At 40.1% G+C, this 15,029-nt stretch overlaps 1 pseudogene; it reads left to right on the top strand.

Annotated features, from left to right (window-relative positions):
- The first annotated feature begins 9,624 nt into the window (after nucleotides 1-9,624).
- LOC114082490 (small nucleolar RNA SNORA70) lies at nucleotides 9,625-9,771 on the top strand (annotated as a pseudogene).
- Nucleotides 9,772-15,029: the final 5,258 nt, after the last annotated feature.

The following is a 15,029-nucleotide window of genomic DNA, read 5'->3' as shown; positions in this document are numbered from 1 at the left end:
CTGGCCATGTATTCATATATGAACGTAGGAAAATTATGTCTGATTCATTATACTATATTCATTATACTGTATTTCCCATTCCCATCCCCAACTCTTTCCCCAGTTCCCCCTGTCCTGTGGACCTCCACTCATCCATGCCTCCTATTGTGAGTCAGTATCTGCATATCAGAGATAGAGCATTCAGCCTTTGGCTTTTTATAATTGGCTTATTACTTAGCATGATAGTCTCCGTTCCATCCATTTACTGGCAAATGTCATAATTTCGTTCTTATTTATGGATAATATTCCATCATATATATGTAAAACATTTTCTTTACGCATTCATCTGTTGAAGTACACCTTGGTTGGTTCCATAGCTTAGCTATTGTGAATTCAGTTGCTTAGAAAAATAGCTGGTTTCATGTGTAGTGCTTCTCCCTGATGAAGAAGCAGTATCTAAATGGCTTTTCCAGCAAGTTTTATTTATATATGTGTCTTCATCAAGTTAAAGACTATAGAAGCATTAAGCTTTATGCTCAAGAAAGTTACAGGACAAGAACCATCTATGTAGCTTTGCCACAGTTGCAATGTTCAACATTAGGAGCCTTGGACAGCAGTCAAGAAGCCCAGTGTCTAAAGTTACTGTTAAGCAGGCATGCTCAGGAGTAGCAGTACTGGTGAGATATTGTGGTTGTCCTGCATGCTCAGAATTCCTCTATCCCTAGGAGTTATGCACCTGAGAATAAGGCCAAAGCTGATTAGGACTCTTGCATAGAGCCTCTCTTGGTGGGCCACCACCAGGCAGCAGACATGCCACAGACATGAAGTCATTAGAGACCCCCAATCTCAGTCACTGCTCTCCCACTCTCTGTCATTGCTCTCCATGCCTTTCTTGTCTCTTGTATTCTTGCTTTTATTTGAATCCTTGTCTGTCAGTGGGGAACCCAAACTAAGGCCGTCAAATTTCTAGTTCATTTATCATATACAACTCTATACAATTCATAGTATCTCTGAATTTCTGATGATTTGGTTAATAAATACATTTTATTGTGCTTTAATCATTTCTATTGTGTATTATAATAACAAGAATTGTTATCATTTACTTTTTCAAATAACTTTTACAAGCATATTAACCTAATTCAGTGTTCCTTCACTCACTTATATTTTTCTTTTAAAAGTTTTTTTTTGTGAATTATGGAAATATCAATTGACAAGAGATCTGAAAGATTACTATTAGTAGACCATTATCACTCCCCTAAGTAAAAATAAAAAGAAGAAAAGCAAAACTCTTTTGGAAAAAAAGTGAGGTGGGGCAGATGCAGAAGAGCTTAAATTCCACTTAAAAGGTCTGGAATACCTGAAGTTTTTAATTTCTTCTTCTGCAGCTAAATGGGCTTTGCTCTGTCCTATTAAATCACTGTCTAAAAATTGACCTAGAATTGTAAAGGTGATTGAACACTAAAAGATTCTTAAGTTGTTGGAGGTAAATCATTTCAGTATTACCAGGTATTATTATACTTCTTAGAGAGAAGGAAAGGGTGTAAGGATGTTAGGAGGAAAGTCACTTGATTCAAGTCCCCCTGGGGTAGATTGTTAACCTACTGGGGTTGCCTGCCTTTTTTGAACACTCTTCCTGTGCTGGGAAATTCTCCAACTTTTGATTCCAGGCCTTCCTGTGACAGAGTCAGACACCTTCTCCTACCTCCCACTTAAGTTGGAACCAGTGAGTGACACAGGATATTCTAATAAGACACAATCATGCAACACCTCAGAACAAAGACAAGCTTCCAAAAACTTTCTGGGTCAGCCGTGAGCTGCCGTGATGATGCCATTTGGTGACTCCATTGGGACCCATCTTCTGGTAGCATTTGCACATATCTCTGGGCCTTATGACCTTCAAAACTGATATTCTGCTCCTCCTGAAGACTCTTGTGCTACCAATAACATTTGATACATTTCATTACTGCTTATAATATTTAGAATTAATTTCTCTTACTAGGAACTATAACTTTAACTTTCATTTGTTCTGTTATATATAAAACACTTTTGTTGTGGATAAAGTATCTCTGAAAGTTATAGTCTCAATGAAATCCTAATCTCAAAATTGTATGTCTAAGACAGGAATATTTGTCCCTGTATTTCTTGGTTAAATTTTGTACCATTTTACTGGAAGTTTAAAAGTAAGGGATGGTGCTGTGGTTGTGACTCAGTGGTCGAGCACTCTCCTAGCACACTTGAGGCCCTGGGTTCAATCCTCAGCACCACATAATTGATAAGTAAATAAATAAACAAATAAATAAATAAATGTATTTTAAAGAGTTGAAAAAAAGCAAGGGGGACTTTTTCTTTTGTTGTATTTGGAGAAAACCATTATTAGCCCAGAAGCAAGCGAATTAACACTCTCTAAAATTTCCAATAACTTTGGAAATTGAACATAAATTATTTTTATATCATATATATACAATTTTCATTTGTACATTTTTAATCAGTATGATTTGGGTTCCAGTAATGTTAGAACTGTTATTTTTTAAATTACAAATTAAATACTAATTTTAAGGACACAGAGTTGACTTTTCAAATACTGACACTAAATTCTCACTTTACCTCAAAATTTTGGTAATATTAAGATACTAGGACAATGAACTTAAAGATCCCTGCTATAAAAACAAATAAGGCAATACTTAGGACATTGTTTTTGAATAGACTGAAAATAAGACTAGTTATTGAAAACATATCCTGTAACAGGCTACATTTGGCTGTGGCCTTGATCATTGTTACTCTACTTGAAAATTGGAAGAGAAAAGGAAAATCCCTAATTCCGAGTATTGAGAAAGAAGTCAAGGTATCACCTCTGCATCTCCCCAGCATCTCCTCAATTCACATCAACATTCTATTATGTGGCTCTGTAGATAATTGGGAAACCTGTGTAGTCTTTCCTAACTTCTTTAGGAGATTGTGATGTTCTACCCTCCTTATCCAACAGATGTGACTTGTTCATCGATAATTCTCTAAGATCCAACCTCCAAATTTCCAGGACAATTATCCTACATCTTACTCTCATATCTTTTTCCCATGGAGAAAAATGAAGTTGACCATGGAAAAGCCTTAATATTTTTGCTGTGAAAGACCTGCATTTTAATTATGGCAATTTACATGAGTCTCATGTTTAATGGTGAACAATATGAATTGAAATGTTTGCTAATGTGACATGACACTTAGGGAAGGAACAACCCTTCACAGGCAACATGTAGCAGTGATTTAATTCGCTGTGGTAGTAACTTACCAGAGCCTGAGACATCACCTCCCTTTATGAATAATTTTACATAAATAGTTACGGGTGTCTGACATTTTATTTACATGTGCCATGGGGAAAAATACAAAAACAAAACAAAAACTAACATTATTTGGTTTGCTGTCAAATGCTGTCTCTATTTTTGTTGTCTGCAGTGCTCTGATTCAATGCATTCTAATAAGTTTTTAAGAATGCATGAATTACAGTCAGAGAAAGGCTGGGATGACACACACTCATTATAGAATATAAAGGAATGAAACATTATCTATTGTTCGGCATGACAGAAACTCTTAATACCCTTTCTCCTTAAGAACTGAAACATTCTCAGTGCAACTGGGCATACACCACTTGGCATAATTTGAAGTGCTTCTTTAAGAGGCTTTAAATCTTAAGTCATGCTTGAGGTATTCTGCAAATTTGATGTCCTCCAGATTTTATCAGGCTACATTATTATCTGGTCTTTGGAAATCTTCTTACCTCCATGGCTATTAGAGGTTCATAGTTCATTGGGTGCATCTTGAACCAAGCAAAGGTAAATGTGAAATACAGTGTTGTTTCTGTGAAGGCTGAAGGCATCCCTTTTTCTGCATGCTCATCCTCTTGATCTTTGGCATGTTATATCCAGTCAATGATGAAACAAATTTAAAAGTTATAGCATTAATTATATCAGTTGTTTTAGGTGAAAAAAATAATTTGAACACTTATTTGTGCTTCAATCGCCCCTATACAATGGCAAATCAGTATATTCAAGCTGCCTGCCTATTGCTGGAAGTAGAGCTTGTATTTTAAGTGATCAGAACTAAGAAACTTCCCCCTGGGTCCATAGCCAATGTCTGCATGCTAAAGCCTTCAGCAAGAAATTTCCTAATGCCAAAAGAACAATCCTAGTGTATTCTAACACTGGCTGATATTCCCAGCAGCTGCAAGAAGGATGTGTAGCCTTTAGAAGAGGATTCTGTACAGGATACCACAGTATCTAGAACAACTAGGTAATGTGCTCATGATCACAGAAATAGTAAAATGCTGAAATCTAACCCAAGTCTGTCCAACCTTAGCCTGCCCTCTTAGCTTTGATGCTATATCAGTTCCCATTGCTCTATCTATCTGGCCAAATTGCTACTATCTGATAGAAAATTTATATTTATAATACACTTTTATGGTTTAGAAATGTCTAGTATGTCCTTCAAATTAACAGCTGCTGAGGGGCCAGTTCATTGCCTCGTGTTCTCCCTGGGTCAGAGACAGGGTCAGCCAGTCTAAAATTGAAACAAAGCCAGATGTTACTTTAGGAGTAAAGATAGATCTTAACAAATAATACACTGTTGCAATGGAGAAGAGTACAGTATGTACTGAACTAAACTTCCATTTATACAGTGGTGACTCAACATTTTATTTTATTTTTGCTATTTTTTGTGTTTTGTTACCAAGGATTGAACCCAGGGGTACTTAATTACTGAGCCACATCCCCAGCCTTGCTACCCCCATTTTTTTGAGACAGTATTTATAAAACACATTTGTTGATAGTCATTTTCCCCATAATTAAAGGTCTTTTGGGGTGGTTGGTATCAAAATAACATTGGTTTTCCAGGACACGTGGGTATATGCCTGTAGTCTCACCTCATTGAGAATCTGAAGCAGGAGGATCACAAACTTGAGGCTAGTCTGCTCTCAAGTAATACCTGGTCTCAAAATAAAATACCAAAGTGAAGGGGTACCCTTCACCCTCAATGGTAGAGTGCTTCTGAGACATTGGTCATGAGTCATTCTAAACTTAGTAATTTAAATCTTTTTATTTTTTATTTATCTCAGTGTTTTTCCAGTGATTTCATCTTAGATATATTGATTATTTAGATACTCATTGTTCCTCTCAAAAGGTTTTTTTTTAAAATGTTTGGTTTTATCTGTATTTTTTTGAAGTTCTATTTTGTATTTTATTAATGTCTATTCTCACTTTATTTTTCCTTCCTTTGTTTTCCTTAGATTTCTGGTTTGCCTTTTCCTTTTTTGTAAGTTAGAAGGGTAGATTATTGGGTTGAGAATGCTTTTCTTTTACAATGTAGGTTTCCATGTTCAACGAGGAAATTCTACTAAAAAAATTGCAAAGAACTTGGAAATAAATGAAAGTGAAACTGCAAGGTTGCAAAACTTAGGGAGTAAAGCAGAAGCAGTTCTTACATGAAAACTAGTAGCTTGCATGAAAACTAGTATCCATAAAAACCTACATTATCCCAAATCTAGGAATTCCAGCAACAGCTGTCAAGGACACCCAATAGATGCCCCCTAATTATATCTACACATCATATTTGAATGCTAACCTCCGTTTTCCTCTTAACAGCCCTGTATTCCCCAAGGCAGAGAGAATCACACCCTCTGGGACAGGAGTCCGCCATGTTTCTCCTTAGCTAGCAAAACAATAAAACTCTTTTTTTTTCCCCATTTTTCTCAAACCCTGCCATCTTTATTGGATAGGCAATGGGGACAAAGACCACGCTTTAGGTAACAGAAAGGGTACTCCATAATGTTCCTTCTGCACCTTCTCATTTTATTATCCTTCAGAAGGGTCAATCAGTATTATCAATGCTATCAACATCTGCTCCCTTTAATTACAACAAAATCAATGAAACAGGGCTGGTGTTGTGGCTCCGTGGTAAAGGGCTTGCCTTGCATGAGTGAGGCACTGGGTTCCATCCTCAGCACCACATAAAAATAAATAAATAAACAAATGAACACATTGTGCCTATCTACAACTAAAAAATATATTTAAAAAAATCAATGAAACATGAAAACAAAGAGGGACATTTGGGAAATGCAAGGAATTGAAGAAGAGGACACAGAGACTTATCGCAAGAATCATCTTAACAATGAGCTTGAGCGATTGTTAAATACCAACCATCTGGCGATAAAACCCTGGTGCCAGCCATTTTTCAGTGAAGGCGGGTCCCACTGTGCCTCACGCCCAGCTTCGGACTTTTCGGGGGGTTGGAGCAGCTGCACACGGGGGGCGGGGTAAGGCAGCGCCCCACGCCCAGGTTGGGACATTTCACGGGTTGGACCAGCGGCACCCCCCCATGCCCAGTTTCAGACTTTCCCCGCACCGGAGGCGGGGTAAAGCACCGCCCCACGCCCAGTTTCGGACTTTTGGCGGGGTGGACCAGCCGCACGCAGGCGGGGTAAGGCAGTGCCCCACGCCCAGTTTCGGACTTTTCCGCGGATTGGACGCGCCACACCGCAGTCGGGGTAAGGCAATGCCTTTCTGTCCGGAGCACTGGGGTTAGCGCCCTACCTAGTTCCCTCCTGGCTCCGACCTGGATCCTGCTGGTGGAGTGCACTCGCTGCACCCCTGTGCGCATGAGCAGAAGGCGGGTCGCGGCTCTGTCCCAAGGGTGGACGTGAGGCGGTCCAGGCGCACTCTAGAGGTTTCCTTGACATTGTGGGTGCTGTTGCTTGGCGGGTTCCGTGGACCCACAGGGTGGAGCGACTAAGGAGAACTGGAGGGAGCTGCAGGAAGGAGCGTGGATGGCAGAATTGTGAGTGTGGGGCGTTTGTCTCGCGATGCCGGCTGGGTCCCTATGAGCCCGCACACCGGACCTCCTCCCTTTCCCCAGGACGTTGCCTCCCAGTCGTGGAGCTGCGCCGAACTCCCCAGGGGGCTGCGGCCAGCTGGTGCCTCCTCCTGTTTTCCCACCTGGGAATAGTAAGCTGCTTCTGCATTGTGTTCCCGCGTTTCTTTGCTAGTGCTGTGGTGTGCCACAGGATCTGTGCTGCGTCGGATTCTCTCTCAACTTTTCGTCAGGGTTTGGAGATTGGGATTCGGGAATGATGGGGTGGGGTGGGATCTGACTAGTTCCCATGGCGTTTGTTTGAGAATGATCCTTTACAGACATCCAGACTTACTTTCCTTAAGCTTTCCGCACAATCTCTAGCCTTTTGTTTTCCTTAGGAAACATCCGTTTGTGCTGCTGGAGTTTGGGATTTATTTTGTTGTTGTTGTTGCACATGCTAAGTGGAAATAGGGTTATTTTAAAATATGCGTGCCCCCTCCTCACATTCTCTTTCTGCATCTCATTTTTCCATTGTGTATTCACAATGTAGAGGATCCTTGATTTTGTGACTCCTCGGACTTTGTAAGTGATATTGCATTGAAAGATAAAATGAATTATTACGGTGGTTATTACAAACTCCTAATAGTGCTGGGTTGTAGTAGTTCAAACAGACTCCTGTGTCTTTTGTGATATTTCGATTTAAAGTCCTTTCTGCTCAAGTAGGAAATAGCTGCCTCTGATTTAGATGCTAAATGGTTGTTGTTGTTGGTAGTATCACTGATAGGAGTGGGATAACCAGTATTAGCCAATAGCACCATTATTTTCTATTGTCTGTGCATTGCACACTTTAGCAAATTAAGTATGATAATGTATTTAATGATAGCATTGTCCCATGAGACAGATAAGAAACAAATGCCTAAATACCTTAATTGACCCATGCGGTTATTGCTATACTAGCTTTCTTTGGGCCTCCAGGATAAGCATTGATTGTTAGAACACCTGCATCTTCAAAACTCAGGCAAATACTCAGATATTTTCCTGGATCCTGGCTGAAGTAAATTGGCAGTTAAGGAGGCAAGTGGAGGTGGACATCCCAAAATGAGAACCCAGAAGACAGGGTCAGTGACTTTAGAGTCATCAAAAATAAGATAGGGAAAAATGTTTAGTATGCATATAATCTGCAACTTGGAAGGAGTCTTCAGGCACTGTTGAAGCTGTGGAGGAGAGGAAGTATAACCATTGGCAGCATTTGTTTTTTCCATCAGTAGATTGTTTTAGATGGGGACCTGTAAAATAGCTAATATTATAAACAATACCTTAAGCACTAGTGATTGTAAATTTATAAAATAGTCAAATATTACTTCAGGATATTTTTTAATTCATTTGGTCAAACTGTCAGTATAACATCAGAAGAGGTATTAAGGAGAATATAACAAACATACTACACTGATGATGAGCTAAATCCAAGTTAAAGCATCGATCAGAAACCATAGGATAGTGTTTTTCTTTCATTGTCCTTGGCTAAGGATTCTAAAGGTTCAAGAATTCTTTTAAAAATACAAGATACAATGGTTTGTAAAAAGCAAGGATTGCTGCACAGGGTGGCACACACCTGTAATCCCAGCTGCTCAAAAGGCTGAATCAAGAGGATCACAATTTCAAAGGTAGCCTCTGCAACCTAGCAAGACACTGTCTCAAAATTTATAAACGGGGGGCGGGGGTGGCTGGGGATGTGGACAGGTGGTTGAGTACTTTGGATTCAATCCCTGGTACCAGGAAAAAAATTGAAAAGAAAAGAAATAAAGAAAAAATATTTACTAGCCTTAACAGTCTTCTTTTCATTACAAGTGAGTTATTCTCAGTTAATGTATTTCTGATCAGAAGTTGTTATAGAAATATTTTAATTGAAATAAAACTTATTGTTAAGGAGTTTGAGTTTTACTTATAGTACTACTTTGATTTACTCTCCAGTGCCTGTTTTGGGAATATTCCTAAATCGGGTCAAGAAAATGAAAATACAGAAAGTGTATTTTTTTAACATTTTTATGTTTCATTTGTTCTGCTTCCATAAGCTGAGGCAAATTTCACAAAGCAAAATTGTAGGGAAAAATTAGGACTTGAGAAGATTATGAATGCCATTAAAATGCTAGTGTGGTTGGGCATAGAATTTGTAAGCCCAGGGTCTTGGAAAATGGCTTGCCAAGAGTTTTTTGTTTTAGCCTCCTTAATATTTATGTGGGAGTTAGGTTTTGAAATTATACTTTTAAATAAGAATGCAGGTCTCTAGCTTCTTTTAATATTAGTAGGCTTCCTTCTTGGGCCAGCCTTCCCTGTGGCAGTTCTACAGCATAGTAGTAGCTGCCTTAAGTTGGAACTTGGGTTTCCTCATTCACCGTAGACCATGGTACATTTTTTTTTCCAATAACTTACATTTGATTCTGCTGTATATAAGTCTTAAAATGATAAATTAAAAAAAAAATTTGAGGCTTCTTGTGGCCACATTGTAGTAGAAAAATCCAGGGGATTTTAAGGAGCTATTATTCATGTGAAAAGGCTCTTCTAACTTTAAAAATTTATTCTAAGGATTGTTGTTATGGATGGTTATCATACTTAATTAATAGTTCTTTTTGTTTTCAAGATGCAGCATGACTCTTTATTGTGAAGATAAATAGCCATCTTTGGTGGGGAAAACTCACAGAATGATTAGTCATTTATAAGGTTATGTTATCTGAATCTCCTTTTTCCACATTATATGCTCCAAACCTTCCATTACATTTTGAAGACATACTGTTTCACATCTAGTTAAATTAGCCACAGCTACTTAAGCCCACTTCACTTATCATCTTTCTGATGGAAGCTCAGCATACAGTGACCTCCAAAGCAGATTCCCTGGTTATGTATACAACTCATTCCTCGTTTGTGTTGTTTGCGTTGCTCTAAGGGACCTTGTATACATCATCCTCTCCCTATTTCTCTTATCTATTTTTGTGCTCTGGTCTCCAGACTAGTATTTATGTTGTTTTTGAGAAGTCTTATAACACTCTGGTCAAAGAAGATATTGGCCATGCCATCATTTGCAACTCTCCAAGCTTCAGAATGAGGGCATTAGTAGTAATAGCTACCTTAAGTTGTAACTTGGGTTTCCTCATTCACCATAGCCCATGGTACTTTCTATTTTTCTTTCAAAGTCAAGATAACATTTTTATTTGACTCTAAAATTGAATTTCATATCTAATACCTATGATTTGAGAATGTGGGCTCTTAATAACAAAGCCCTAAGGTCATAAGGTCAAATACACTTTTGTGTTCGTTCCCTGCAAAAGTAGTGGGTCTTGTACTTGACGCGTCTCTCTCTACCAGCCTCAATCTTATTTGGGGTGGTCACAATAAACCTGGGTACCTGGTTGCACTGTCCCAAATGGTAACAATAGGAACTATTTATTGATCACTTACCTATTGCAACTCCTGAAGTTTTGCATTTCTGGTTTAATCCTCACACAACCTTATGAGATATATAATATACCATATTGCAGATAAGAAAACAGGTTAATACTCAGTTAATAATGCTTGGCACATGGTTAATAACAAGTGTAAGCTGGGATTGTCACCACCTTTATTATGAAAGATTCATAGTCTTTCCCATTTTAGCAGCAACATAAACTGCCTTTTTCTTGTATGTCAGGTATGATTTGATTTGAAACTGAAGAACCTGTATTTTTCTGTTAGCTCATCCCTAGTATTTTTAATAATTATGCATTAGTGTAATTGATCAAGTGCTTACATATATACACAAATGTCTTCAGTAATCAAACTTGACAAATTTTAAATTGAGCTAATATGCAGTAATGTATTTTATAAAGTTGTTTTAATTACATAATTTGAATTTTCATCATTTATAACAAAACTCAATTATTTTAGGCACAATTTCCGCAATCTTAATATCATTGAAATAATTCAGAATCACCTTATACATAGTGATTGTCCCATATAAAACCTGCTCTATGTCCTTCATCACTTGTAGGACTGAATGGATGGTTTATCATAACTGCTGTTCCTACTCTTAGTCAATAAGTATTTGAAGATTCTCACTTATGGAGAAGGATGCATCATAGTGTAATCATATCAGTAGGCCTCTACCTAGGATCAGGTTTGAAGAGCTGAGGTAATATCATTTAGCAAGTATTTTAGAGAGCTCATTTTGCTTTACTAGTACCCTAAATTCCTTTAGAGAGACAAATGACACATGGAGCAGTCATGGTTGTCAGAGATTTGCAGTTATTTGGAAAGTGATGCTCTTGTGAAATGGTGTGATCATGTTCAGCACAGGAGATGATTGAGCTTAGAGTGTGGGTGAGTCCTTTGGGAAATAGGGTGAGGGGGAAAAACTTGCTGTTTGCTGGAGCAATTCCTGGAGCTAAGCCTTGGGGAGGAAGTAGTGGGTGATAGGGTATTGTTAAGTCAGAACCAGCAAAGGACTCTTTCCTTTGAAATATCAGGTCTTTTAGTTTTATTGATATTCTAATCCGGAGTTGGAAACTCTCAAATCTGCCTACCTGCTGTGCACCTTGATGTCATTATCTCCTAAGCTAAACATTAAGGAGTACTTCTGCTCATTTAAAATTTTGCAAACAAGGTGGCAATTCTATCGGGTATGGAGGTGCATGCTTGTTATCACAGTGATGCAGGAAACTAAGACAGGAGAATCGCTAGTTTGAGGCCAGTCTCTGCAATTTAGCAAGACCCTGTCTCAATGTAAATCAATAACAACAAGAACAAAGGTTGGAGATGTAGCTAAGTTGTAGAGCACTCCTTGATTCAATCCCCATTTCTGCAAAAAGAAGAACATAAAAACAATTGGGGAGAAGCCTGTTTATGTATGTATCTTGTTTTTTCTAGTCCACTTTTCTAATTTCATTTTGGCATTTTTAGTCACTCATTCTCCCTTTGTATCTATTTAAATTTCTTTTTTCTGTATCCTGTAAGTGTTTCTCTCCCTCTCTTTTCACTCATTCCTTTTTCCACATTCCCTTTAGTTGGCTATAATCAGTATTCCTATTTCTTTTTTACTTGTCAATACCCGTGAAGTGATGTGGAATACACTGCCCTTTTTCTCATAGCATTTACTTTGCCTTTTTCTCTTAATTTCTGCCTGTTGCATTCTTACCCTTCCCTCAAAGAACAGGTTAAACTCCATCTTCTCCTTCAAACTTTGTGGCTTTGGTGGGAGCTTCCTTGTGGCCATTTTCTCTGGATGGAAAAGGATCCCCTAATCCTGTGGTAGGTAGGTAGTAGGGAACTATTGAGGTTTTGCACTTGAAGATGCACAATACTGGAGAACATTTAGGACAGTTGGAGAGAATCCCATACATTGGGAATGGGAAGGTAGAGATGGTAGAAGGAAGAGTGCAAAGTTGACTCTACATAGAATCATTGAAGTCCCTGGAAGGAAAGCACTGCCCGGATGTTGCCTGTAATTTAAAACAGGATGGCAGAGATGATGTGAGTATGATGGAAGGTACCATGGGGGTGGAATTTAAACTTATAATTTAAAAATAACTAATTTTTTTATGTTTCAGGCACTATTTTAGTAAATTTTCTTATGGGAAAATTTCCCATAAGAATTTCCCATATCATTTCCTGATATATATATTTTACACACTATGCAAATGGCACCTCTGTCCACTGGTTTAAGGCACTAAGACCAAGATCAGGATCATTGTGCATTGAATCCCAGGTCTTGCTCCTGCTCTGGGTATTGGGATTTGAATAAAGAACTCCAAAGGCCCGACCCTGAGCAACTGGGGTCTTGGAAGACTGAGTTACTTTGTTTGGTCAGCACTTTGCTTAGTTGAGGGTGTGAGCATTTGCTGGTGATACCAGAAGTGGGTGGGCTCTGGTCCCACCCCTGCCCCAGGACATCTGTCCTGGGCCACCTATCCTGGGCCATCTGCTTCCTCTGAAGCCCTCTTACTTGCTTGCACTTCTCCCTGAAGGCCTGCCCTCAGGCCCTGTGGTCTCCATCCCAACACTAATGTTGGCAACCTCTGGTCTCTCCAGGACCCACCTGCTGTGTGCAAGCATATCCAAGGAGACCAAACCCAGGCACAGGCTCCAACGCTTGGTAGAAATCACAACTGTGAGGGTCTCTGTGGGTTCCCAGCACCCTCTTCCACATAATGCCCAATGTTGGGCTTTTTCAGCCCGGGGTGTGTGGAACGGGAGAACGTGGAGATCTGCTGTTTGGAGGCTGGGGGAGGTTGGCACATCCCCCTCAGTGGATACGACCCTACTGAGGAGACCAACAGGTGCAGGAGGTCACAACTGGAGGCAGGAGGTTGCAACCACAGTGTTATTGTCTGTCTGGACAAGTGCAATGCTCTCCTCTCCTACTCTGATCAAATCCTTTTTGCCTACCAGGTGATGGAATCCCCAGAGTCTCGACCAATGCCCTTGATGAGATGAGCCAGGTCCTCAGCAGTCTCCAGACAAGGATGCCTTGTTTGGGACAAGAGGGATCAAGCAGTTCTGCATGGGTCGCCCCCTCCCCTACCTCAATTCTGGACCTAGCCTGCTCTGCTCAGTACCTCACTAGCATTGCCTATTAAACTTTGCCCTTGAACCTGGCGGGGTTAGAGGAGGGCAGACCTGGTCCAGAGACTGGGGCCAGCTCCCTGCCAGAAGGTGTCTTTCCCCTGAACACCCTCTTATGATTTCTTCCCTAGCTCCTCATTTCCTGACCTGAATTCTTGAGGATGAATTCTTTTCTTGCTTTCTTTGTCTCTTCCTTTTCTTGGTTCCATCACATATTTTGCCATGTCCTTCCTGTTCTAAAAGCACGTTCCTGTGATCCCTCTCATTTCCCTGTGCCCATTCTTATGTGTTTTAGTGCCATGGCCAATGTACTATTCTTGCAGGTTCTGTCCAGGGGCGATGGGGAATAGAAAATAAAATACTCACACATGCAGATTTTGTAGATTAATTGCTGGGATCAGTTGTAGTGCTTCTCTCTGATGGAGAAGCATATTTAAAGAGTTAGCCAGCAGTCTTTATTTATACATGTCTAATTTTCAGGTTAAAGACTACACAAGCCTTATTCTTTGTACTCAGACAGTAACTGGGCTAGAAACATTTATGCAGCTTTTCTACAGTTGCAATCCACAGTTGCAATGTGCAATGTTAAGGGCTTTGTGCAGTGCTCAAGAAAATTTATTGTTTAAAGTGACAGGTAAACAGGCAACGTCAGAAATGGAATTTTGTGGTTGTGTAGCAGGACAGTTCCTCTATGCCCTGGAGCTATGTGCCTGAGTTTAAGGTTGAGGCCGATAAGACTTTTGCACAGAGCCTCCTCATACAGGGCATTGCCACAGCAGCTAAGCATCCTGTGCTGAATGCACAGGAACATTCCCAGGCACCAGGCGTGCAACAGCCATGAGGTCATTAGAGACCCCAATCTCAGACACTGCTCTCCCATTCAGTGTCACTGCTCTCCACATTTGGGTATCTTCAACATTTCTCTCTCTCTTTGTTGATCAGCAGTGGCAGTTATTTGTTCCTTATCCCTTAGTACTGGCCTCCAATTCCTCCCCCAGAAATGTCTTGGGAAGTCCTGGCTATCCTCCCTCAATGCTGAGGGAAGGGATCATCCACCCCCACTTTCCTCTGCTCTTGCAGCAGGGTCCCTAGAGCATCCTTCCAGGGACTGGGCTGGCAGCCCAGAAGGCTGTAGCTTGGCCCCTGGAAAATATGCTGGTTTAGCACATGCCTCTTCTAGTAGGTTTCTAAGGTTCTGCTTGCATCTCATAGAGAAGCCATGTTTTAGGTTTTTTGCTCTTAAGAAGCCCTCCCCAGCACACCTGCTGGGGTCCAGGCTGACTGTGCAGGTAGCTGTGCCCAGGGCCAGGGTTGGGAGAAGGGACAGATTCTTCTTCTGGAATTCACCCAGTTGGGTTGGAGCTCTGGTGTTTTGTCAGGTCTTTTCTCTCTTCCTCTGTTTCTTTCCACTCTTTGTGATCAGAGTATTTCCAGAAGTTCCCAAGGTGGAGGAAGTAACACCACAAATTCAGTGAGCAGGTGAACCCTCCCTCACATCCTTTCATTTCATCTCCAGCCCAACAGGAATGAATTTTCCTTTAGATTGGGCTTTGAAAACAGATCCACATGGTCAGTCAAATTCTCAAGTTTCTCAATCTACTTTCTGCAGCTACCAACTGGAATTA

The sequence above is a fragment of the Marmota flaviventris genome, chromosome 17 (assembly GCF_047511675.1).
Source record: "Marmota flaviventris isolate mMarFla1 chromosome 17, mMarFla1.hap1, whole genome shotgun sequence".
Classification (NCBI taxonomy): Eukaryota; Metazoa; Chordata; class Mammalia; order Rodentia; family Sciuridae; genus Marmota; species Marmota flaviventris.
The sequence above is the reverse complement of the archived record's forward strand: the minus strand, read 5'-3'. Positions and strand labels throughout refer to the sequence as shown.